Here is a 27,277-nt window from a genome sequence, read left to right on the forward strand (position 1 = left end):
CTTTTTTTTCAGTTATGAAGTTTTCTTATTGAAAATTTTTAACTAGACCCAAATACAGTGGGAAAAATAAGACTAATTCAGAGAATGAGACATTGTACAATATGACTGGCCAAACTCTTTAACGAGAGTTCATGTCATGAAAGGCAACAGTAAAAAGAACAATTGAAAGAGCAAGGGCTGTTCTAGTTGAAAGAGACTAAACAAGCATAACTCCTAGGTAGACACAAAAAGCCAAAAATTGCATTAACAAAATAATAATCCATCTAATTCCTGTTCATTTACAAATTTCCCTGAATGTTCTCCAGAAATACAGAGAGAGTTTCTTCAAAACACGACCCTAGGATCATTCATACTAAACACTGGTCAGAAGTTAGTTTCACTAAATCCAGTTCCTATCCTGAAGGATCTTGATTTTACTTAGGAAACAATAACAACAAAACTTAAAACAATAACAACAACAACAACAAAAAACGATAAACCTCTCTAGCCTTGCACCCCACGGGAGGGCGGGCTTAGAACCCAAATCGTGAACACGGCCAACCTCGAGGCCCAAAGCAGCACTCTAGACTAATTGGGAAGCAAGTTGTCTCACAACTAATAAAACAATTCTATAATATTATTGTAGCAATTAATAATACTATTATCACTGGATCTCGAATACCAAAGATGGCTCAATGAATCTCTAGGCTTTTAAACAAGCTCTATTCTTTTCTGATAACAGAGCAGCAACTGCAGCTTCTCCTGGAAATCAGACTTGATTACCTCTGCCTATACTGCGGCTTCTTTATTTGCCTGGTGGTCTCTTGAGTAGAGGAGATGAAAGTGACTGATAATTGCATCTCACGTCCAGTGGAAATCTTATTGTGATCTCTGGTAGAATGACGTTTCCCTGAGAACCAGCAGAGTTTAAGTATGCAGGCTCACGCAGGATACATTTTATAGGTAGGGGAAAGTGAGCGTTGGTAAGTGCGGTCAGTCATCACAGTATCATATGCAAGCCATTAGATTACCATAAGCCCTTGGTTAGTTTCCAGGGTGACCGTCCAATATCTGGACTAAGTGTTGATTCTAATAAAGGCAAATTGCTCATCACCCAGGATAGAAGCAGTGTGCTGAATTGAATTGGAACCTAGTGGCTGCCTGGTTTTCTTAAGAAAACTTGCCCTATCAAAACTTCAGGGTCAGTCTCTGCTCCTTTGATATGACTAATTAGCACTGGTTCAAGTATAACAAACACAATGAGAGGGTGTCCATACTTTGGAAATTTCATCTATTGCTTGTAGGAGTTTTGAATAGATAGATGCTTTGAATAATCATTTGGCAGTATCTACTAAAGTTGAAACATATCCACTGCTAGGTGTCTACCCAAAAGAAATATTTACCTATGTACAACAAAAGACACGTAAAAGAGAATTGAAAGCATAATAACTTATCAGTAATCCTTAAACGGAAGCCACCAAACTTGTCAAGGACACATTGGATAAACATAGAATATCCGTATAACAGGATACCATAAAGTAATGAAAATTAATGAAGTATTGCTGCAACTTGTAATTTTCACAAAGACTGAGTTAAATAAAAGGATCAAATACACAGGAGTATGGACTACTGATTTTATTTATAGAAATTTCAAAACCAAGCAAAACATACTTATGGTGTAAGTAGTAACAATAGTATTTACTCGACTGGTTGCTTCTGGGTGTTTGGCAATGCTCTGGGTGGCATGTACACAGATACGATCACTGTGAAAATTCATTTCACTGTACCACTATGATGCATGCATTTTTCTGCATATATATGAAACTTTAATTAGACATCAATTACAAAGCATAATTCTCTGAAATAAGACACCAATGACAAAGCATGATTCTCTGAAAAAGATCCTCATACTCTTCTTAGAAACACATTCCAACTAACCACCACATGCCTTAAAATTAATACTTTAGGGATGGGCAAGTTGTAGTATAAGAAATCTTGTTCTTCGTGTTGAAACCAATTAAACATTCAGTCACTTGTAAAGAATTTTAAAGATTATTGAGGAAGGAAAATGGCAGCTTAGGGTTCAAAACCTGTAACCTCTCAAATTCCAGAGGCTCTTGTCTGCACTAGGGCAGCGCTGTGTGTGCCTCCCAAGGAGTTCTGGTTCATGAGCACCTCCTTTTCCACAGCTCCCTCTCAGTGGAATAAGAGCACTACGTTGAGGGAAGGCATCGTCCTTTCTGAGAGAAGTGTGATGCCAAGGCCCAGCTCTATACAAGCAACATGTGCAAACAACCTGGCCCCAGCTACCAAGTTGCAGACACTGACCTCACTCTTGGAGGCAGTGTTAGACACTGCAGACAGCTTTTCTTCCAAAGGCAGCTCTCCTGGGCCACCAACGATTCAGTGTAGACGTCTGATGACAAATTGCCCACCCCGAGGCAGCATTTTCACGATGGTTGTGGTGCGTGTTCTGGAGTCCCAGAGGGCTGGCTTTTGAGTTTCCTGAAGTGCAATGACGGGAGCAAATAGGACCAGAGACCAAATTCTTTCCAACATAAACATATGACATATAAACTGGGAGGAATATACTTATGCGGGATTCATTGGTTTTTTTGATAGCAGAAAGGTTTAGAAGCATTGTAGGTGTACATATAACTCCCATGTTGATGCTTGTAAAAGTGCATGATCTCTAAACATCTCCAATAATCTTTCATTACTTCAAAGTACATTTCTTGAACATTTACCCTATGAACAAGACAATGTGATTCTTGTCCTAAAAAAAAACAAAAAACAAAAAACGATTTTTACTCACACTTCACTAAAAAAAAAAAAAAAAAAAAAAAAAAAAAAAAAAATAATAATAATAATAATAATAATAATAATAATAACAGAGGCCATTGGAGAAAAATTCATCAACTTCCAGCCACAAGACCTACACATTTTCCACCCACCTATATCTACCCTCCCTCTTACTACTTTAGAAGAGGCAGATTCCTTGTGTTTGAGGCCAATTCTGTCTTACATGTTTTCTTGATGTTTACTTTTTTCATTCTTGTTTTCTCTTACCCACTGTTGCCCCATCCTGTGAGAATTTGAATGTGGTCAACCATATACCCTTTACAAATATGTTTTTGATTTCCTAATTGATTAATGTTTTATTACTTAAACTTGAAGGCTGCAAGGTGAACACAAGTGTTCACTTTTTAAAAATTTTATCATGTTTATATGCATATTATATAGATATATGTGTAATTTTTACATTACATATTTATGATAAAAACGAATTAATGGAGAATTTCACAGTAGCTGTTAGTGATATACCAGTGTCCAAGTTTGATAGTAGCCTCTACAGCTTCCGAACTTACAAAGTTCAGCAAGAGACAGCACCATTAAACCAATAGACACACAATAATTGTGATTAGTGGTAAACTCCAGAATGGAAGGATGTAACCAAATATGTGAGTTTGGGAAGCTGTCACAGGGATGTGATATTGAGACTTGAAGCCTGATTGCAAATTGGGCAGGAAAGAGCTGAGAGACTGAACAGGGCCAGGAAATATCATTCCTGGCAGGGAGTTGAGCCAGTGAACAGATCCTGAGACCAGGAACCTGATGTTTTCTTGGATTCAGGACTGGAGCTCAGTGAGCAGAGGGAGAGCTGCCAACAGGGGAAGAGAACCACACCAGGTGGGGGCTTGGGAAGGGACATTTTGCTCCTTATTTTACTTGACTTCTTCATCACATTATTTTATCATCAACCTTTCATTCCGTGACTGCACTTTAGTGATTTTCCTTCCAGCTTTACTTTCTCAGTTCCTCCTCATCTGCCCATTTTCCAAATGCTGGTGTCCTTTATGAGCAAATTGAAAATGCTGTGCAGATACCATCTAGGAGCACAGAAAGATTTTACAAGGACAGTGGGACAAGTATAGTTTTAATGACTCAATTTGCAGATTTTAGATTTCCATGACACTAGTATCTAAAATTTATATTCATGAGAACTACCCTCTGAGCTAGTGTAATCCTTCATAGTTTCTTTCCATTTTTTACAAGAAACGGCATCCCTATTACCCAGTGCTAATTTTACTATATACCACGTTACCTGGGTAGAAATACATCTGAGTTCCCTTATGGAGCAACAGTATGAAATATTGCTATAGGAATTCAGAAATGTCTAACTTTAATAACTAGATATTAAACACTAAGAAACTTAGTGACTTCCGATTTTTTTTTTTCAGTAGATGAAAAGGGACTGTAAAAAAGTTGGCAGTTGACAGATCACAAAACTGTCACTTGGTATCAAATTCCTATTTTTATTTTCAAATTAAAGGGATCAAATAATTGTGTGACATTAGCATAAAATAAGTTTCCATTCTGTTCCACTTATCTTTATGGACAGTGTACCCCAGCAATTACATCTTATAAAATAAAAAATATACAATTCATGCAGCACCCTGTCTTATTCTAGTTGTGGGTACCATTTAATCAATACTGCATGTCTCTTGGTGGGCTGCTCTGCAGTGTGCCCAGGCTGAACTGCTTTCTTTGTGGATATCTCACTTTCAATGTCTCTCAGCTTCTTCTCTTGGGTTAATGAATTTTGCAGGAGCAATAGTTTCCAGTTCCTGAATGTAAGTTGAAAAACTGGCTGGCAAAATTTGTTTTGGGAGCCAAAATAGGTACTGTTAATCAAGGACACGTGGCGGGGAAGGGGAGGGAGAGTTCCTCTATTCATCTCCTGAGCTTGCTGGGGGATCTGTCAAGCATGTGTTCCTTCTGTCCTGTTAGGCTATGATGTGGCAGATTCAGTTATATCCTTCAGAAGTTTTGAGTTTCTGTCTAGAGAAAAACCCAAAGAGCAAAATCTCGCATTGCTTCATAATATGGCAAATGCTTTGAGGGTGATTCTAGCCTTGTGTTTATGTTAGACTCTGTCCCTCTAATGGTTCTCCTAGGTTCCATAAAATGTGAAGGTTGTTCACCTTCCTCTTCAGCTTCGGCTCAGCACCCCAGCTTCATATGTCATCTTAGAATTCAGTAAATAGCCCATGGGGAAAATCAGCTGTATGTTTGTGAGTCTTCAACTTTCTAATTCATAATGCCAGTCCTGCTAAATATAACTGCAAAAATATATGCTGGTTTTCTTTCCTCCTAGCAAAATCCCTCTGCTGGGCTAATCCTGATCCTAAGAAATTCTCCTAAGGAATAAAACACTGAACAATTGTCTGTTCACCTCAGAATGATGATATTATTTCTGGAATCCAAATTCTGTTGTTTAAAGGAACCAGAAAATACAGATATATATATATATATATATATGTATGTATAGATACAATATATATATGTGTGTGTGTGTGTGCGTGCATACATATATGTGTGTGTATATATGTGTGTGTATATGTATGTGTATGTATATGTACATACACACATATATATATATATTAAGTAGTATAGGATTTATTGGAAATAATTATTTCATGGCAAAAGTTAGCAATTTTTAAAAGTTTTTGTCGTTAAGTATTACAGTTGGTGATCACCTGAAAATTAAAGTCTCATTTTAGTTATTAGGATGAACAAAGTTTAGTGTGGAGAAAGGAAAAGATATGGTGGGTTAGAAAAGTATAGTGGTGTTCAGACAACTATTTGGAAATATGAATTTTATATCAGGAAACAAAACATGTCACCAAAAAGAAGGAATTTAGCTTTTATAGTTTTTGTAAAATGTCTTTTCACTGAAAAGTGCTTAAAGTTTCACTTATTGTGTTCATTTGTGTTTCCATTTCAGAAGTAGAGTTATTCTCTTTTTTCTTTTACCTTAGCTATAAAAGAATATTAAATGTTCTCAGTAACAAAATCACTTTCAAAGAAAGTAAGTCTGTGAATCAAATCATAAATGTGCAGCTAAGAATTTCAGAAGTATTCCAAATCAACAACTTATAAAATGGTATAGTTGATTCATACATGGTAAGAGAGGGAGGAAACATGATACTTCATTTTTCAAATCAAAATTTATTAATAAATATTCAGGATTGGATCCTAAGAACACAATGATATCTGTAGAGATACGCAAAGTCAAAATTGTTCTTTACTTTCTGGGTCAAACCCTTGATTTTTATCAAAGGAATCTAATTATTGAATTTACTTGTAACAATCCTGCAGTTTTGAGACATTAGTTTTGTGTGACTTGTTAAAATGGTTGGATTATACTAATTTGAATATTAGTGAACTTTCCTGATGATGCTAATATTTATCCCAAGAAAAGTTTCCTATCATTTTGAAATGACTATCAACATACAGAGATTAGTGGTTAAGAAAAACAAAATCATGGAAAGAAAAACTACTTGCACTTAACATAGAGAGTTAAACTCTCATGCCAGTTTTGCCAAATGTGAACTTCAAATACCATGCTTTATACATACATACAAAAATAAAATATGTGATTCTATTTTATTTTTCTTCTCTTTTTACATTACCCTTTATAGTCTCTATTTGTGTTTCACTCAAGGTAGAAAAGAAACAATAGTTGACAACATTTTCTTTTCCTAGGAACTACACTTACTTGCAAATACATTAACTATCATCACCTCAGATTTTATATGTGCCACATGTCTGTCGGTGGACTGCACTGCAATGTGCCCAGATTGAAATATTTTGTGTGTATGTGTGTGGGAAATCTCATTATCAATGTCTCTGAGTTTCCTCTCTTGCATTAGCAAATTTTACTAGTGAGAAATTTTCTAATTCCTGGACATAAGTTATAAAAATGGCTGCCAAATTTTTTTTGAGCCAAGTGAAGGTTTGAGGGTGGAAACCACACTGTTCCATGCGCAGACTTTTCACTTAATTCCCAACTTCAGCCCAAGTGCCACCACTTGCAACGACACTCACTATTGCAGAGTTTAGAGGGACTGTGGTTCCAACTCTCTCGAAGGTAAAGCTTTGACTCTTCTCCCAGGATTGTTGCAGTGGGAGTTGTCCAGGTGCATGAGAAAGAAAAGAGGATTTTGGAGGAAGGCAGGTCAGCCCCAGCTGTCTCTGTTTCGGAGAAGCACTTGAGGCTTCTGGATTCTGAGGCCTTAGATGATCTCAGCACCAACCAGCTTGCTTCTGGATTTCATGCAACGCCAGCACGTTTTAGTGCTCTCTCCATGCTAAGTTAGGTATGATTGCCTTCAGCTTCCAAAATATTGACGCTACTGTCCTCTTTCCTTACTTCTTTGGCTGACAATGTGCACACCATGTTGGGTTGGGCTTTGGAAGAGATTGGTTATAAACACATGTATGAACCACTGACATTATTTAAAGGAAGTCCCTTACTACATTATCTTTAATGACTACATTATCTTCTAAACATAATTTTTATGATACTTTTATATCCTTTGCCAGGGTTTTTTCTCAACTATGCAATATTTTTAGATATACAACTCCTGAGGTTGAGAAGAGTTCACTGTGTAAGGCTGTTAATTTGGGGACAATTATGGTAATGGTAAAAACTAAACTTTTCTAGATCAATGGCAAAAGAGGATAATACTCTGAATTGAAAAAGAGTCCAACTTCTGAGCATGAGTTTGTTCCCTCCAAAATGCATTTTAGAGGCAAATGGGAAATCATGTTTGATGATTGAAAGTAAATCAGTAGAAATGGGTCATTACCAATACACAGAGAAAATATATTATAAAATAATGTTAATTTAATATAAAACTTGGTGAATGTAGCAGATGGCCTTCAGCTGTAACAAGCTAAGATACCAGATTATCCAGAGGCACTTCCTGAAAATTACAAAATACAGAGAGAGGAAACATTAATGGAGATACCATGCTGGTGTTACCTGGTGAATGTTGGAGTGAACATTGTGAATTTGAGGTGATGATCAAAAATCTGATTTGAACTAGACCATTCCAATGAGATCAAAGGGAAGGAAGCAGAATTGCAAGGCCCACTGGGTATGAACAGGAATGGAAAGTAGAATTTGGAGGAATGCTGGGGCTCATAGAGACAATCTGCAACCTCCGGTTGAGCTAATGTAGAGGCCCAGTTATCTAGTTGAGGACTTACTTCTATGCCTTCCTGCTACATTTTCTTAGCTTCTTCCAGACTCCACTTGTGCACTCTGAATCAGATCTTGGTAGGGAAACTTCTAGCTGCACTTCAATAAAAGTGGAATTTTGTGTTGTGTTTAGATTCTAGGTCTTCTATTTCATTTGTTGATTGTATGGGAGAAAGGTTAGATAATAAGAGAGTCTCAGGCAATCGAAATATAAACTGCTTGATGAGGACTTACTAGAGTGCTTTTTGGTGCCTCAAACAAGGACGGTTTCTAACCTGTTGTAAAAAAAAAAAATGGAAAACTCATGTGCATGCAAATTACTGCATTAGCTTGAAATATCTATTTCATATCCATGATCTTCATACCTGTTTGGAAATATAAAACAATTCAGTGAGACCAGGTATTTATGGTTCAGGGGTCAATGGAAAACAAGTTTTATGGGAGCAACTTCAGTCCACTAAAGCCAAGGAATTTCAACAGCTATTTGCATAAGCCTATCCTGAGACCCTCTGGGAAGAACTGTAGAATCTGAGCCTCAAGATAGGTTCTGCGTTCAAATATAACAGAAGTCAGATGTTTCTCCTACATATTTAGCCTTCTGATATGAGAATACTGTTTACTTCAAGTTCTAATTTCAACTCAACAATATGATGAAATGGTTTTTGAAACCACTCACCTTGACTTCTCCTTGATTGTTGATTTATTATTTTCTTATTCTGCATTCAGTCTTCCTTCAGCTAGAACTGTGCTAAATGATACTTTTTATGTTGTTTGATTAGTAGTACATAACACCCTCCAAGGAAGAACGTCATAGTCAACATATAAACAGAAAAAAATAGGAATGCAAAATAAAGAAATATAACTAACAAAATGTACACAAAAATCAGAACCATATGATTCAATATCAAATTTCTGATTTACCACTTACTAGTTATGCAACATTATCAAGACAATAGTACCTATTAGTAATATCTTTCCATAAATGTAAAATGTCAGCATTTGTAACCATCCCTATGAGTTATTGCAAATATCATATTAGATAATGTCACTTTAAATCACCTACTCATCAGTTAACTCAGAACAATAAATGAATAAATGCTGACTCCTTTCATTCTTTTAGATCTGTAATCTTTTTCTTATTGTCACATAATAATTGTACATATTTATGGGGCACTAAATGATGTTTTGATAAATGTATACAATGTGTAACGTTGAATTCAAGGTAAGTAGAATATCCATTACCGCAAATCATTTTCTTTGTGTTGGGAGGATGGAAAATTCTCTCTTCTAGCAATTTTGAGATATGCAATAATTTATTGTTGACAGTCACCCTACTGTGCAATAGGACACCAGAACTTATTCTTTCTTAGTTCTAATTGTAACTTTGCACCTATTAACAACTTGTCCCCATCTTACTCTCCTCCCTAACATCTCCAGTTTCTGGTAACTACTATTCTACTTTCTACTTCCACATGAGATGCGTTTTTTTCTTTTTTCTTTTTTTAGCTCTCACAAATGAGTGAGAACGTGCAGTATTTGTATTCTGTACCTGGCTTATTTTACTCAGTGTAATACCCTCCAGGTTCATCCATGTTGCTGCACATGACTTGCTTTCATTCTTTTTGTGGATGAATAGCTTTCCATAGTGTAAATATACACCACATTTTCTTTATTCATTCATTATGGAACCGTTTTTATAATTTCTAATTTCTGTATACACATCATTCTTGTTCTTTCATGTCTGTTATTTACATTAATAATCTCTACTCCTTTGTATACAGAGATTTCTAAAGTTGAGAGTGTGGGAGCAAGATGAAGAAACAGAGTTATCAATTTCCAGGTATGAAAGAAGCACTATGAAGAAGAACTAATTTATTTAAACTGTTTCACATAACATCTTTTGCTGACTTATTCTTTATAACATAATAAAAAGACTACTAGGTTTTACAGTAAGTATATTGATCCCAAAAAGAGAAATCATTTTTACATATGAGCAAATCAGCAAAGTTTTGGTGAGTAAAACACACTGTTTTATCACATACACTTCTGTTTGCAAGGACTCTAGATGATGGCATGTTCCATTTATCAAAACCCGTTTCCGTTTTCTTCTTCTTATTCTTCTTTATAACTTATTCTTTATAAAATCTACTGGTAATATAATGGACAAAATCATTTGATTTAATATAAAGTAAAAATACTTTTTAGGAAATACTCCTTTATTGCAGTGCGATGTTCCTATCTGGATATTTGTATGCCAATTTATTTAAGACTTATTGCTAAGACTTTTAATTCTGAAAGAAAAATAATAGCAAAAGAACTTGTCCTTGAGGACATCTGAATTGTAAATGAGCAAATTTTTAAACAAAAAAAGCCAGCACCATTAAAACAAGGCGTAATACATTCCCTATAGCACATATTAGTTTTTCCAAAAATAACATTATGACTCATTTCCTTTAGCTTCAGTTATTTGTTGATTAACATAAATATATATTTTTAAGTTCTCATTTGGTAATTACTAGATCTTTTCTAAATTACTAATTTCTTGGCCATAAGTCATATATTTTCATATGATGGACTGGATTATTTCTAAAAATTGCAGTCAGGCAGAGCAAGTAGAGTCTTAAAGCTTAATTCTAGCTGCAGGTCATTTTTTTTTTTTTTAAATAGATGAATATGTTGATGTAGAAAATGTCTTTTTACATCAACTTAAAGCATTAAAAATCCAGTTTTTTATAATCTCCATTTCCTTTACTGTTTCAAAGAATTAAGATCTTAGTCATAAGCAAATTATGATTTACAAAAGTGAAATATTTCTTCTTCTTCTTTTTTTTTTGTTTTTTGAGACAGAATTTCATCCTATTGCCCAGGTTGGAGTGCAATGGTGTGATCTTGGCTCACTGCAACCTCTGCCTCCTCGGTTCACACGATTCTCCTGCCTCAACCTCCAAAGTAACTGGGATTACAGGCACCCACCACCATGCGCAGTTAATTTTTTGTATTTTTAATAGAGATGGGGTTTCACCATGTTGGCCAGGCTGGTCTCCAACTCCTGACCTCAGGTGATCCACCTGCCTCAGCCTCCCAAAGTGCTAGGATTACAGGCATGAGCCACTATGCCAGGCTGAAACATTTCTTCTAATCAAGAATGCTTATCATTATCCTTTCAAAAAAATTTAAAAATTACAATAAATCCCAATTTGGAAGCATGTTATGGCATGCTTTTTCAAATTTGTCAACAAAGTAAATCAAATTCTCTATTATAGTGATGAAGAAAACGGAAACAGTTTTTGATAAATGGAACACACCGTCATCTAGAGTCCTTGCAAATGGAAGTGTAAGTGATAAAACAGTGTGTTTTACTCACCAAAACTTTGCTGATTTGCTCATATGTAAAAATAGTTTCTCTTTTTGGGATCAATATATTTACTGTAAAACCTACTAGTCTTTTTATTATAAAAGTATTCAGGCCAGGTGTGGTAGCTTATGCCTGTAATCCCAGCATTTTGAGAGGGCAAGGCAGGTTGATATCAGCCTGGCCAACATGGTGAAATCCCATCTCCATTAAAAATTAAAAAATTACCCGGTGTGGTGATGGGCGCCTGTAATTCCAGCTGCTTGGGAGGCTGAAGCGTGAGAATCACTTGAACCCTCGAGGCAGAGGTTGCAGTGAACCGAGATCACACCACTGCACTCCAGCCTGGGCGACAGTGTGAGACTTTGTCTCAAGAAATAAGTGTTCAAACATCATTAATATAATATTGACACAACTTTCACCACGTCTGCATGTCTGCATGTCTGTGATTATTTACTTAGTTGTTTTTGTATTAAAAGTTCTTTCTTTAAAACCAAATCAATTTTATTTGCACAGAAAACTTCATAGTATGACCATAAAAATGACTTGGAACACACAAGAAAACTACTAAAATAATGAAAATCCATCGTGCGCATTCCCCCTTCCTCTTTAAGAGCCCTATCCTCATTTAAAGTGTCTCACTGTGGGTTCTGCAATATAGTTTTCTAAGCTCCCGCTGAGAAAAATTTAAGTTACATCAGGTGCTAAGATTTGGTTATCATGATCTTGTTGGTTGATTAAATTGGGTTTATTTTGAACATAGGAGAAGAAAATTGTTTTAATGAGTGAAAATGTTTTCATATGAATACAAAAGCAAAGCACACAAAACCAGCCTAGGAAGAAACTAAGCAATGTGGAGAAGGAAGATTACTTTATGAACACTGATAAAATGCAATAAATTGATCCAGAATCTGGCAAAGTGTGGGTACTGGTGAAAAAGTTCAGAGGGGTTCACTGTTAAGGCGGGAGTAGCTTATTCTGAATAATAATTCATTTGTTATAATATATTTAAACACTTTGAGTATCAAATATGTATCATGCACTCTGTTATGCAGTCTTTGAAAAAATGGTCGTGAAGAAAGTTAAGTCCCATGTCTACTGGAGGAGGCAGATGGAGAATTGCTGCTTTGTGGGGAATTAAAAGAAGTCTAGAACACAGAATCCAGGAGTCAGGGAAGAGTCCCAGGTGATGTAAACTGGGTCTTCAAGGATGCATAGGAGTCAGTCAAGACAAGGAGGAGGAAGAAAGGATCCAAAAGAGAAGTGGTTTCTGTGGGAAAGAGAAGTTCTGGGGTGCCAGCTGAGTTGGTCTCTCCTGTTTGAGATACCCATCCGGATCCATGGGCAGCCTCTGAGGAGAAAAGTCTCCTTATTGCCTTCATGTCTTTATGCCCCGAAAGCATAACCGCTCAGCGGCCTTCCACAGGTTGCTCAGAGAGGTAACACTCCCTTGAAGCAGTGGAGTATAATTAAACATCTTGGCTCCTCTTGAAACTCGCTCCCACCCGTTTTAAGTAGTTTAGACACATGCCTTTACTCAAGGAAATTCACAGAAACCGCCCCTGCTATACATCTTACCGAATGACTCACGAATTCTCCTTCACTGATTAATCCTTTTCCTCATCCCTTCCTCTCCCTCCCAAGTGCCCTAAGAACAAAGAGCTTGTAAACTAATAAATTGGGCGGAGACGGAGAGCTCTGGTCCCTGAGCAAGTCTCCGACGCTCCCGACCTCTCCGGACCCGCTTTTTTTTTTTTTTTTTTTTTTTTTTTTCATTTGAGACGGAGTCTTGCTCTGTCGCCCAGGCTGGAGTGCGGTGGCGCGATCTCGGCTCACTTCAAGCTCCGCCTCCCGGGTTCACGCCATTCTCCTGCCTCAGCCTCCCGAGTAGCTGGGACTACAGGCGCCCGCCACCTCGCCCGGCTAGTTTTTTTTTTTTTTTTTGTATTTTTTTTTAGTAGAGACGGGGTCTCACCGTGTTAGCCAGGATGGTCTTGATCTCCTGACCTCGTGATCCGCCCGTCTCGGCCTCGCAAAGTGCTGAGATTACAGGCTTGAGTCACCGCGCCCGGCCCGGACTCGCCTTTAAACGTTTATTCTGTCTCTTTCTAACTGCTTTGTCTCCGCCGGACTCGGGGTATCCGCTGGGTGGTGCGGGGCTGGTTTCCCCAACAGGTTTGTGCAAAGCAGCAGGTACATTGAAGAACATACAAAGAGCGTCACACAGCCTGAAGCATAATGTGCGTGTGGTGGAGGGGCTTGGCACAGATTCTAAGATGTGAAAGAAAGACCTCAGAGGCTTAGGAGCAGCGTCTTTTTAAAAATATGGAATTAGCCACCAGGTAAATCATTAGAGACGATAATTCCTTCTTAGAAAGTCTACTCAAATTGTTATATTTAATATTATTTTCAAAAGAGTGATCCAATTAATTGCAATATTTCGCAAATAAAACCTGAGCATCTTGCTTTATACACGGGATAAATGGACTTCGAAGGAGACTTTGTTAGGAAAACAGACATGGTGATGCAATAGATGCATAGTCAGTGTAACTAGGGGCTACGGATGCAGGTATGAAAATAGAAAAGAAATAAAATATCAGAAAGATTGTATGTCATCAGAGTCAGGCGTTATTCCGGAGTAAAAGAGAGAGATTTGGTTCCCTAGTACATTAAATTAACTGATATTTAAAAGTCAACAAAGAGAGAGGATGCTGCTGGAATTGAGAGAACGAGGACAAAATAGTTTCTGAGTGAATTTAGGAGATAAAAATAAGGAATTGAAGAGAAAAATGATTGGACGTCACAGTGTTTTACAATAAAAGTTATACAGATGATTGATTATTAATCTTCTTATCTCTTCAGTAATGAGTAAGTGGGTTGAAAAAAATTGATCTCTAAAGTAAGGTTCTTGTTGCTAAAAATTCAAGTTTAAAATTGTGCTACAATTTGAATATGGAAATGCTTACCTGAGAATGTTTGCGTGATCAAACATATGTGTACTTTACTTTGTTTCTGGACCATCTGTTATTTTTATTAGTAAAGAAGTATTTAGTTGATTCTTTCTAAGATAATTTTGTCTAATTAAATATATCAGATATCTACAACTTATTAATCTTAAAATATTTCCAATGTATTGCCACTTGTACACTGAAATGATAGAGGTCTAATAATAAAATTACAGGAAGAATAAGTAAATAATTGGCAAGGTTGAGAAATTAAAATGTAATATAAATATTCACATGTCCTTTTCCTACTCTGGGAAATTTTCAGACCAATTACTCTAAAATACTCAGTGATAACACTCAAAATAGTTTTTGAAAATAAACAATAATTGTCTACTAATTAAGTGAAAATAAATGAATGAATGGCTTAGGTTATCTGTGATGACTGACTGACATTTTCAGTCAATAAAAACTCATAATATGTTAATTCCATTTAGATCTGAAACAAATCAACTTTCAAGATTTTAATATAATCTGTTTATATAGAAATTATCCTACTTTGAAGCTTTCTATTTCTTACGTTCTGTGTTGAATACGTTGTAAGCACAACCAAAGTGAGAATGTCTTACCTTTTTTCTTTTAGAAAAGTTATAGAAACATAAGAAAAAATAAGTTTTGCACATTTAGAGAGTAATAAGGATGATAGAGAGGAAAATAAACTCTATGTTAATAATATTCTTCACAATGGCTTTCAGATAACCAATGCCCACATTTTTTCTTCTGCAAAAAGAGGAGTGTCTCTTGAATCAAAGTAATTTATATGAAGTAAGAATTGAAAAATACTAAACATTCATTTATGAAGATGATTGCAGTTTTAATTGGTTACCATAAAGAGATCCTGAAAATATCAAATGATGAGTTGAGATTACTGAAATAATAAAATAGGTGACAATATGACTTACATGGACACACTTGAACTTATATAACAGAAATGAGAATCTTGTAAAACACAGTGGGTGATACAATTTGTGAATAATTACTATCTCAGAGGGGCATGAATAAAGCAGAATGATTTCAATTCATGGTAGAATTTATAATAGTCTTATTTGGAGCAGACATTTCTCACAGCAAATAGAGATAGAAAATGCATAAATTTCTATAGTCTTCAATCCAACTGCACTGTAAACAATATCAAGATTACACAAAGTATTAACTTACAAATCCAAAGAATAAAATAAAAATATCTCTTGTAGCTCAAGACAATATCTCAGAAATGTAAATTAGTTAAAACTTTGGCAAAATCAAAAGTGATTTGTGTAGGTATACAAAGCGTGTTGGTTGAGGAACTAGAATTTGACTTCCAAGTATTCTGACTTTTTATGCTTTACTTAGACACCTTCACTATTGGTTGGATAGATAGTAACTGTATAAGACATGCATTTGTATATATGTCTATTTAGATATATACATACATGCACATGTAACATAAAACGGATAACATATGACATATATAATACGTTGTTATATAGTCATCACATATGTGTACAACAAAATGAAGAATATAATAGGCTATAATTTTGTAAGTTTGTGACGATATTTGAGTAACAATGGACTTTGAAAACAAAATTCTCACTATATATTTGAAGCAATTCCTTAAGAATTTCAAAACATTTCAAATTTCAATTAACATACCCACAAAGTCAAAGAGGTACAAACAAGATTACGATACTGTTTTTTCTGTCATTTCCCGGAACGTTCATTAATAAAGAATACATTATTTCTTTTTTTGCCAAGTGTTTTACAGAGTGCTGATTGTGGTGACAAGAACCCAAAGAGGTCTTGATGTTTGCAAATTAAGTTAGGTAAACATTTTCTGATAAAAATTAATACATTCATTGAAAATTGCAAGTGGTTTTCAATTCCTAGATTTTGAGTATTGCCTTCAATCTCTATTGTATAAAATGCATAACTAAATTTAAATGTTTCCTGTGTTACATGATTTTTTCCTAAAGAATATTGTCTGCATATGTTGGACTGAGGGTAGGTTTACTTGAATGCTATTTAAATTAATCACTGTCTTCATGCTTCTTCTTCCTTTTTCATTGGGTATTTTGTGTTTTGAAAGTTAAGCTTTTAAAGAAAGGCCTTTGGAAGTATGCTGTCAAATTTTTGCAAAACCAAAAATGAATGACAAAGAATGTGTGTGTATTCCAGGAATGTGTATGTAATCCTAGACCCACACGTTTATGTGACTGGTAGTATATGGATAAAGTGATAATACTGAATATTTCTGGTGTGAGAAATCTTAGTTAATGATTGTTTCCTTCTCCTGGTCTGTGTTTTCTATAGGGAGCATGAATTATATTTTGTTACAGAGGGAATGCATATCATTTTTTAAAGACAGAAAGCTATGGTAGATCAAACAACAGCAAAAAAATTGGCTGTTTTTGAAAAAGAAAATTCCCTGAAAGTAGGACTATTCTAGTTATCATAAATAATGTAAAAAGTCTGGTAGGCAAAGAAAATTTTTGTATACCTACACAGGATAATCAAATATAAAAATGCTTAGGAAGATTAATTTAATGAGATGATTGAGCTGCTGAAACCTATATAAATGCAATATGCTGCGGTTGGCTTTAATATCAGATGTATACAAATTGCTGATGAGTAAAAAGAATAATTGCATCAACTTTTAGCAACTCTGAAATTTATAGTTAGTATGGATATCTTTGATAAGTACTTTAAATGCCATGAAATGTCCAGTTATGGAGTAATGTTCTGTTTATACAGTCTCACACTCACTAGTCAGAATTAACAATACCTTTCAGGTTTGAGATCAACTCAAATTTTGTTTCTTAGCTAGATAAGAGATTTTGCTTAAATCTTGCACTTTAGTACTTCAAAAGTTCATGTTAAGTAAAGTGTCAAAGAGTTAAACAATTGAAATACGATAACACTTCATATTCAGGGGGGACATTCATTTGTTAGGAATAGGAATTGTTGCAGAGCTGGTGCCACTTTCTGGCTCGTGTTCTGGGTACACACACAAGATTTTTACCAGCCTCCCTTTGGCTAAGATGGGATCATGTGACCAGGTCCTTGTCAGTTAAGAGTTGGTGTGAGATTTTAGCATACCCTTTCTCTCTTGTGGCTTGAAGTGAAGTGTTCTGAGGTGCTACAGTTTCTGTAGAAATGCAGTGTGAACTCCAGAGTGAGTGGAAAGCTGTAAAGGAGGGTCTCCTGACCCACAATGGAATCTTAAGTGGGCCAGCTATAAATCTGAGTTTAATAAGATTCCAGGTTGATTCTCTGGCATAGCTCACCTTAACTTAATGAATACAAGCACATTAATTAATAATTAAGAAAATTATATGCTTCTGTGTTATTTCCTAATATTAAGGTGTTTGGGGTTAGGTAGCACCATACTTTTTTTTTCATAATAAAGTTTATTTTTCAACATTCAGAAATCTTATTTGATCCTTTTTTTTGTCCAAAGCACACAGAAGTACACCCCATTATCATACTCTGTCTTTCCCAAGGAATTGTATTAGGTAGGAAAAATATAGCTCATTCAACATAGAAATTTCTGTTTCTGCATTCTAAACCATAGGGTATCATTTATTTTAGCCATGATTCTACTATTTGGGAAATATATTGATTAATCTTTTTGGGTTATACAGGAAGGGGGAAAAGTAAGCATAGTAGTCTAGAGAAGTTTAGACAAAATAACTTACTGTGTATAATACGTAACAGGAATTTGGGGTTTGAGAATTTGGGACTGGTAGTCTGAGTAAAATCAGATGAGACATCTGACAACTAGCAAATATGAGATCTCCAGAGAGGGTAGATTTTCAGAGTGAAAAGCAAGGTAGAAGTAGCATCCAGTTTTATCACATTTTCCTGTTTCAAATTATTCTCATTTAGATGAAACCTTCAGTTAAAGTCTACCACACATGGTAATCTCATTACCGAAAGTGTAAAGAGTAAAAGAAGTGGTTTGGTATCCAGTGTTGAGACAGTGGTATAGAAAGAGGGCAAGGGTTCCAGGAAAGAAAAAATGGTTTGTCACTAGGCAATCATCAAGAAATTGACTGCAATGTAGGCTGGCTCAGAGGTAAACCAGAGAAAAGCTGTTTCTTGACAGACAGACAAGCAGAAGGTAGTTATTGAGGGAATAAGAATGCAGGAGCATGCAGACTGAAATTCCACAACTCCTAGAGTATTTCCTTTGTGTATTAAAGGAAGAAATGATCTCAAAGCTGGAAGAGTTGGAGATAGGTAGGTAAGAGTTCTTTATCTCTTTTATTTTTAACCATGTATTTTGTTGCTTAGTAACATTTGCCACTTTTTAAGACCTCATTTCATAGTGCCCAATTTAAGAGCACATTTAAAGGAATTATAGTTTAAATTTAATACCGTTGTAAACCAAAAATAACTTATAGAATTTATATATTTTATATATATATATATACACACACATATATGCGTAATGTAGAATATATATATAATAGGTAGACTATATAATGAAATATGTTTTTATGCCCACAGAGCAGGGAATTCTGTCTGTAAATTTTCCCCACTTTTCAGTAAGAAGTATTATATATAAATCTTTTTCTTCTACAATATACAGTTGACATCTATTTCACTCTGTCTAGACAGCATCAGAGTAAGAGCCCAGGTTCTGGAGTCAGATGTCTATATTCAGATCATAGCTACATGACTCAGAAAAAGTTACTTAACTTCCAATTGCTTTAATTTCTTCATCTGCAAAATGAAGATAATGTTAGTACATTTGTCTTATGGATTTTGTAAGGATTAAATTATCAAAATACTAACAGATATGTATGTGAATGTTTACGCTGCTCGACAAGTGGAAACAGATTTGGAAGTTCATCCATCTTGTTGAAATAAGGACCCATGATTATTTCCCTTTCATGACGGATTATAACCAGAGTGTTGTAAGTTGTAGTAAACTAGTTTACATTTTAGTTTGTATTTGTTCTAATACGTCATTCTCATTTTAGTGGTAGTTTTCATTTCAACTATTATTCTAGTTATGAAATCATTTTAGTTTTATTTCTGGCTAAATGAAGTAATTGTGCATTCCTATATGAATTCTTATTGTCGAATCTAAACATAAAAGATGGTTATAATACTAATAACCAACAAATTGCAACAAGTAATAACTTGAGGACAAATTGTAACAAGCAATAACTTGCAGCAATGGGAAATAAAAATATTGGATTCATATTAGATTTCATTTGTTGTCATTACTGCAAATTAAAATTGACATTTTGGTTTAATTTGTTTTATAACAGCTGCCATTAATTATATTAATGAGCAATTCTCTTACAAAACTCAGGAAGTTATTTGATGACTTAGCTCTAAACACCTTACTTATCATTATAGCAACTGAACTCTCCAGGGAATAGCCACTGATGGAGTGATTCATTTTATCTAAGCTTTTAGACCCACTATGTAAGAATGCTTCCTCAGGAGAACTCACTGCATGCTTAATTGTTCTTAATCCCATAGCAAAGGGGAAAACAAAATGACTTAAAACCTGCAATAACTAAATGTGTATTCTACCATTTAAAAACTCTAGTCTTTGCTTTGGTGCTTCCCAGCTCACCCTTTGCAATAGTGTAACAAATAAAAGTGATAATAATGGAGCCTGAACGTACATCTGAGAAGGCTAGGTCCTCACAGAATCTTTAAATCCAATAATGGGTGTAAAAAGTCATTATTGCTGACACCAAATGATGAGAGAAACCCCTGCAAAAGAGAAGCCATAGAAAAAGACTCTTTACTCCAGATGAGCAATGGGAGTGAATTTAAATCTTGTCAAGTTAGGAAGAGCATAGGAATCTCCATTGGCGGATCAAGATGCTCCCCTATTTTACAGTGGCAGAGGGCTTTAGTTTTGCATTGAGAACTCTAGAAATAGAAACCTCAAACTCAATCCCCATCAGATAGTAGTAACTGATTAAAATTTTGTGTCCACAAAATCAGAAATAGCAATACATTTCTATGTAGCTAATCTGTCACAGAACAAGAGATGCCAAAAGTGAGACTTGAATGGGTGTTTGATGACGTTTGAGGAAAAGCATGCATGGACATGTAAAAAGTAGAGACTCAGTAAGGGGATGAGTAGAAACAAATTAAAAATTAGTAGAGAAAGATCTTGTGGAATCAGCAACGATGAAACTCAAAGAAGAAAATTTTAACAAGAAACAAAACAGATTTCCAAGGATTTTTGATTATAGCCCAAAAGGTTACATAAGACAAAAATAGCGAAACAAAAGCAAACAGTCTTTTGAAAGAAATGTGTCATAGCTTGGAAAAAAAATGGAATGTAATCTAAATTAAAAGTGAAAAAACAACTACAGATTTCAAGGACAAACCTCAGAAAACAGTAACTTAAGTATAAGAAGTTTTAAAAAGATACAAATTAAAGAATGGAGAAGTAATAATTCAATAAATAGTTTTAAAATTTCTTTGAACTGCAACATGTAAATCTTTGTGTAAACTATCTCCCAAGTCTTGAGGAATACAAAGAAAATACATAAATCAACATATATGACTAACCATAAAAGATAAGCAGAAAGTTTTACAAGTTTCCACATAAAAAGAGTAGACTTCTGAAAAAGGAAAAATAATTATGTTAACAATGCTTCATTTGTAATACTGACATCTACGTGAAAAAGTGCCACCTAAATATTATTGCACAAAGGGCTATAATTCAATAGTTATGAAAAACAATATGAACTACCAATGGTAGTAAGTATAATGGTAATAAGCCTTATTTTTAGGAAGCTCGTAGTCTTTAAATCAGTATTCTGCTTTTAGCCAATAATACAATGGAGCCGCAAAGACTTTTTGGCTGTATTATTCATAAAAGGAAAAAGTTAAAATCTAAATGTTTGCATAACATTAATTCTTCTGGACTTTCTATTCATGCGTCTCTCTATGAAATGAATGCTCCTGTGCTTTCAAACAGTATAATGGACTCTGCTTAAATTTACATTTTAAATCTTTTATGTTTTCTTGAAGATTTTAACTGTTTTCACCAATTTCATTCACCATTTCTGGTGTTCTTCCATTACTTCTCTTGCCACGTTTTATTGAAAATTCTTAGTTTCAGTTATGTTCTCTCATTGGAAGAATGTGGAGAAAAAGTGACTTTATTTCTAATTTATTAGATTCCTACCACTTACTACTATGTTGGGCTTATTTTAATATGCTTAACAAATACTTGTTGAATGAATACATTGCAATTTATTTAGCTGAGTACCATTCAGTGAAAAGTTTTAATTCAAATGTTGCTGTTACAGATATTGATGGATTCTACTTTTGTTCGTTTAGCTATGTTTTTGTCAAGTTTCTGCTTTGCTACATGGGTTGAATTCATATGCATGAAGTATATGTAATAAATTAAAATCTATTATTTGAGTAACAGTATGCTAAGTATTGGATACATAACTTGATAAAATATTAATGTTATCTATTTGACAAAATTGTATCTCTTCCATTTATCATTTAGGGTTTTGCCTGATGTCTACACAAATGCCTAAGACTAAAAATAGTCAACTTTTTGTTGGCTTTTAGATCATTCAGACAATGTATTATTTTAAAACAATGAAATTTTATATTGCAATCCAAATGTATATTTTTATTTAATTTATTTTTGAGTTCTCCTGATTAATCTCTTTGCAAATTGTACTAAAATGACTTTTTTTTTTTTTTTTTTTTTTTTTTTTTTTTTTTGATACTGAGTCTCGCTCTGTCACCAGGCTGGAGTACAGTGGTGTGATCTTGGCTCATTGCAACCTCCGCATCCCGGGTTCAAGCGACTTTCCTGCCTCAGCCTCCCAAGTAGCTGGGACTACAGGCACTCACCACCACTCGCAGCTAATTTTTTTTTGGATTTTTTTTTTTTTTTTTTTTTTAGTAGAGATGGGGTTTCACTGTGTTGGCCAGGATGGTCTCGATCTCCTGATCTTGTGATCCACCTGCCTCGGCCTCCCAAAGGGCTAGGATTACAGGTGTGAGCCGCCACGCCTGGCCAAGATGCCTTTTGAGATTATTATTCTCTCTCTCTCTCCAAGGGTTTTGCTTCTGTTAATTCCTTATGGTGGAAAATGAAAAAAAGTTATTAAATGCAGCTATTTTCCAGAGCAATAATAATATCTATGACCAAGATCGAAAGGTAATTCAACCACTACATATAAATATTTATAAAAAGATGCTCAAAGTTTTGATTCACATCTTCTGCTTTGGGACCATGGAGTTCCAGGACCCCAAAATGTTGTTGATTACAGAATGGAGAGAGTCAAAGATGCCTTCTGTTTCCAACAGAAACAGAGGCCAAGGGAAATATCTATACTTTTATATTGCAAACCTATGTCATTTCACATGCTCATTTTTATACGTGATGATTGGACAGTCTAAATGCTTTGAAAAATGCACTGACTTTGTGGTTCAAAGAACACATGTTGAAACTGAAGTAAGTCTCAATTACCTTATTTTCCAAAGTATGTAACATTATTGCTCTGTTGCAATAAAACCAGGATTGTTGATGGTTGAGAAAAGGGCAATAAAAATAAAACCTAAAGGTCATGCTAAGGCCAGAAATAATGAATAGAAATGAAAGTATATGATCCTGGCATTCATATAAAATAAAATCAACCATGGAAATTCACAATAAGCCTAAGGCTATGCACAAAGTATAATAGAGAAAAGCTGGCCTTAAATGAATCCCAGAGGAGATTGTGCAGAATCGCTCTCTGGATGAAAGATGAATTCCAAAATACTTTTATTTGTTGAAATTATTTGAAATGATTGAAACGGCAAGCACGCTTTGGCATATATTTAGTCACTTCAGGGTACCGACACGTTATTAGTATTCAGCACTAATACCAGTGGGCACATTTATACAGTTATTTTCCTTTTCTTGTCATGTGAATGCAGTATTGTTTCTACATGCATACATCCCTCTATAGGCTTAATGAATGTGTTTGTCTATTGGCAGGTGCATGCAAATATTGTTAGATTGAATATGTGATTGTTTCTTTTTCAGAAATGTAAATTGAATGTTTTAAAACCATTTTAGTTCACCTTCTGAGAATGCTAGGAAGTGAACGTTGTGTGATTCATCCCTTTTGCAAGGATAATGCAAAATAAAAGCCATTTCTCACCAGCATATAGCTTTACATCTGAAACTCTAGATTCAGCATTTGGGAGTATGCTTCTTTTCATATATAGCTAGGAGAAACAGTGCATATTTAGTAAAGGCAAGGGACATAAATATTATAGTTTTGAGCACCAAGTAATATGTTTTCATAGTCATCAAATGTTTATTGAACACTTACGTGACCAGTACTAGTATATTGTCATAATAATCAATGTAAATGTATCAGTGAACAAATTATATAAAACTCTTTACTCTTACGGAGATTACATTCTAATGGAGGTTGAAGAGAGAAAGTAAATCAAAGAAGGAGTTGATACAAAATGTTAGATAATAGTAAGTGGTATGAAGAAAAATAAACCAAGTAAAGGAAAAGGGTGTTGCCCAAGGTGAGAAGTATACCTTCAATAAGTGTGACCATATTTATGAATGAAATAATATCATGTCTGGCATTTTCTTGAAAATAATCTATGGTCCGGTGTAGATAAATAGAAAGGACCATGGATGAAATTCAACCCTGAGTTGATATTTTTTTATCTAGATGATATATATATATATATATATATATATATATGATGATATATGTATGAGGATTCATAATACTGCTCTCTCTGCTTTTGAAAATGTTTGTGAGTGTTCATATTTAGTTAATAAAAACAGGGTTCACAATAATTTCCCCAGGAAGATAACATTAAAGAGCCAGATGGGAAGCAGTGTAAGATTCAGGTGCAGGAATAGCAATTACAAGCTGTTGAAATCATAGCATGCCTGGAAGGTTCTAGAAATAGTAAGAAGGTAAGTGTTGCTAGAGTGGAATGAGAGAAATTGAGAATATTAGGAGATGACATCATAAAGGAGCCAGACTCATGGTAAGAATTTCACCATGAGTAAGATGGGAAGTCATTGGAGAGGTTCAGCAGAGAAAAGGTAATCCAATTTGAATTTTAGAAGCATCATCATGGCTGTGTTGCTTAGACAACACTAGAGACAAGCATGAAATTCCTGAAACTCGTCAGTTGGGTATTTCAAAATGCAGAAGATGGTGGCTTGGGGCAAAGTGATATCAATGGAGTTAGTGAGATGTGGTCAGCCCCTGAATTTGTTAGCAGGTGGTATCAATAGGATTTGCTGAAAGAAAACATGTGGGTTGTGATTTATGAGAGAAAAAAAAGACTCATGGATGATTCCAAAATGTGGGCCCATGCAAATTGAAAGAAGAATTTTTCCATGAAGTGAGACAAGGAGGACTGCAGGAAGATTAATTAGGGGGAGATTTTGTGTTGTTGGTCTTAAGAAAGACAGTGGTGAGAAGACGTTTTAAGATAAGAAGGGGTGATATTTCAGTCTCTCTTGATGTCTGTAGATGAGAATTGAAGCTATAGAGTAGCGATAGGTTTATAGTAAGCATGTAGGACTTTCCCTCGAAAAAATATTTTGGAAAAAGCAGAGTGTTTATATTTCCCAATAGCATTTTTTATAAAGGTTTCAAAGAGTTCTAGTTCTCAATTGTTTCCATTTAGTCACCAGAAACTTATAAACTTGGTTAGTGCTTTATAATGCCTGGCAGTGAATTTGAGCGGCAAACTGTAAACATAATCCATGACAGTACATGCATTTCTTAATCTGCAAAAGCTACATTGCAAATAATGATATCAAATCTATAGAAATGATTATCACTTGGGCATTAATGTCACATCTGTCTGATTATTACCAAGACTTAAAAAAATTACTTGTCTCCTTAGCATGGAAATAATTTATCTTAAAACCAATATTTCCATTTACAAAGTGCAAAGTGCTTACGTATATATCATTTGTTTTGATGCTGATAGCATAGGACCTTTGCAAAAACATTGTTTTCCCTACTTTAAAAATGTGAAACTTGATATTAAGAGGTTGACTCAAAATGAGGACTAACTGCTACTAAAACTACCATCTAGATCACCTTACTCTTACCTTATATCACTTGTTAATATTACTTTATACTTGGCTGTTTATAGCCATATTTAAATATACACACATATGTATTTATTTACATAAATGCATTTATGTATTGATATATGTATTAGCCCATTCTCACAATGCCATAAAAATACCTGAGACTGGGTAATTCATAAAGAAAAGAGGTTTAATTTACTCATGGTTCTGCAGACTGTAAAGGGAGCATAGAAGTTTCTGCTTTTGGGGAGGCCTCAGGAAGCTTCCAATCATGGCAGAAGACAAAGAGGAAGCAGGTGTCTTACATAGCAGGGGCAGAAACTAGAGAGAGCTATGGGGAAGGTGCTGCACTTAAACAACCAGATCTCATGAGAATTACTATAAGGAGTACAGTACCAAAGGGATGGTGCTATGCCATTCATAATAAATCTGCCCTCATGATTCAATAACTTCCCACCAGACCTCACCTCCAACATTGCACATTACAATTCAATAAGAGATTTGGCGGGAACACAGATCCAGATCATATCGATATACATATGCATACACACACACTTCATTTGGCTAATGCTATGTGTAAAGCTACCCCAAAAACTAGTGGTATTAAACAAAAATTATTGTATTATGCTCAGAGATTCTGGCCTCATTAATGTATGCCTTTTTTCCATAATGAATGGGATCTTGGATTGAAAGTTTCAAATGCCTGGGGTGACTTGAACACCTGGGGGCTGGAGTTATCTGGATACTTTTAATTCACATGTATGATGCCTGGGATGGACTTCAACTCGTTGATCAGATTGTCTTCTCATTGCTTCTCCATATAGATCAGGCTTTCTCCAAACATGACAATCTCTGGGTTACTGGACTTTTTGCGTAGAGGTTCAGGGGTCCATGAATGGATATTTCAGTGAATGAGGTCTTTACAGCATAGCCACAAAAGTCACCTAATAGTGTTTATGCCATGCTCTGCTTGTCAAAACAGTCACAAGATTCAAGGACAAGCAAAACGGACTTCATTTCTCAAAGGGAAGGGTATCAATGCATGGCTGTGTTTTAAAGCCACAACAGAGACCAGCATGTTTAGAGTTTAGTTCTTACCAAAGTTTGTTAATACTTTCTAAAAATAAATACAGTCAGTAAGTCCGGATCAATATGAATGTGCTATAGCAATAGTATTTCTGATGAATTTGGGTTTTTAGTTCCTGAGTCTAATATTGAGGCAGAGGTCCCAACATTCTCTCACAGTGCTGGGCAACTAAAGTCATATTCCCTGCTCACTGCAGGTAGTTTGACCTAGAAATACAAACAAACAAACAAAAAAAGAAAACCAAGAGATAAATTGTATGGAGACCCATTAAAGTAGTACCTTGAAATAAGGGCTGTAATAGAATGTTACCAATAAAAACAGCAACAAAATATGTCCTTGGTGTTAACATTGATTTATGTAATCCTTTTGCATTTCTTCTATCCAAGTTGAAGATCCAAAGCTGACGTAAATGCAAATACAGCCTCAAGCTACTGCGCAAAAGAATAGCATGCATTTACAAAGCAGTGCTTCTTAACTAAGAGTGCTACTGCCTCTTTTCTCTCTAGTGGGCATTTGGAAATCTGTGTGATTGGGTTTTCACAATCACTGGCAGTGTTACTGGCATATAATCAGGATGGAGTACCCATAAATTTTAAACATCTTGAAATAAAGCCAGTCCCATACAACAAAGTATTGTCCCAACCAGCTTTCTATAAGAGATAAGATATAGATATAGATATATATATAGATACACACACACACACACACATATATATATATACATTTATTTATTTATCATACC

The sequence above is a fragment of the Rhinopithecus roxellana genome, chromosome 2 (genome assembly GCF_007565055.1).
Source record: "Rhinopithecus roxellana isolate Shanxi Qingling chromosome 2, ASM756505v1, whole genome shotgun sequence".
In the NCBI taxonomy this organism is placed as follows: domain Eukaryota; kingdom Metazoa; phylum Chordata; class Mammalia; order Primates; family Cercopithecidae; genus Rhinopithecus; species Rhinopithecus roxellana.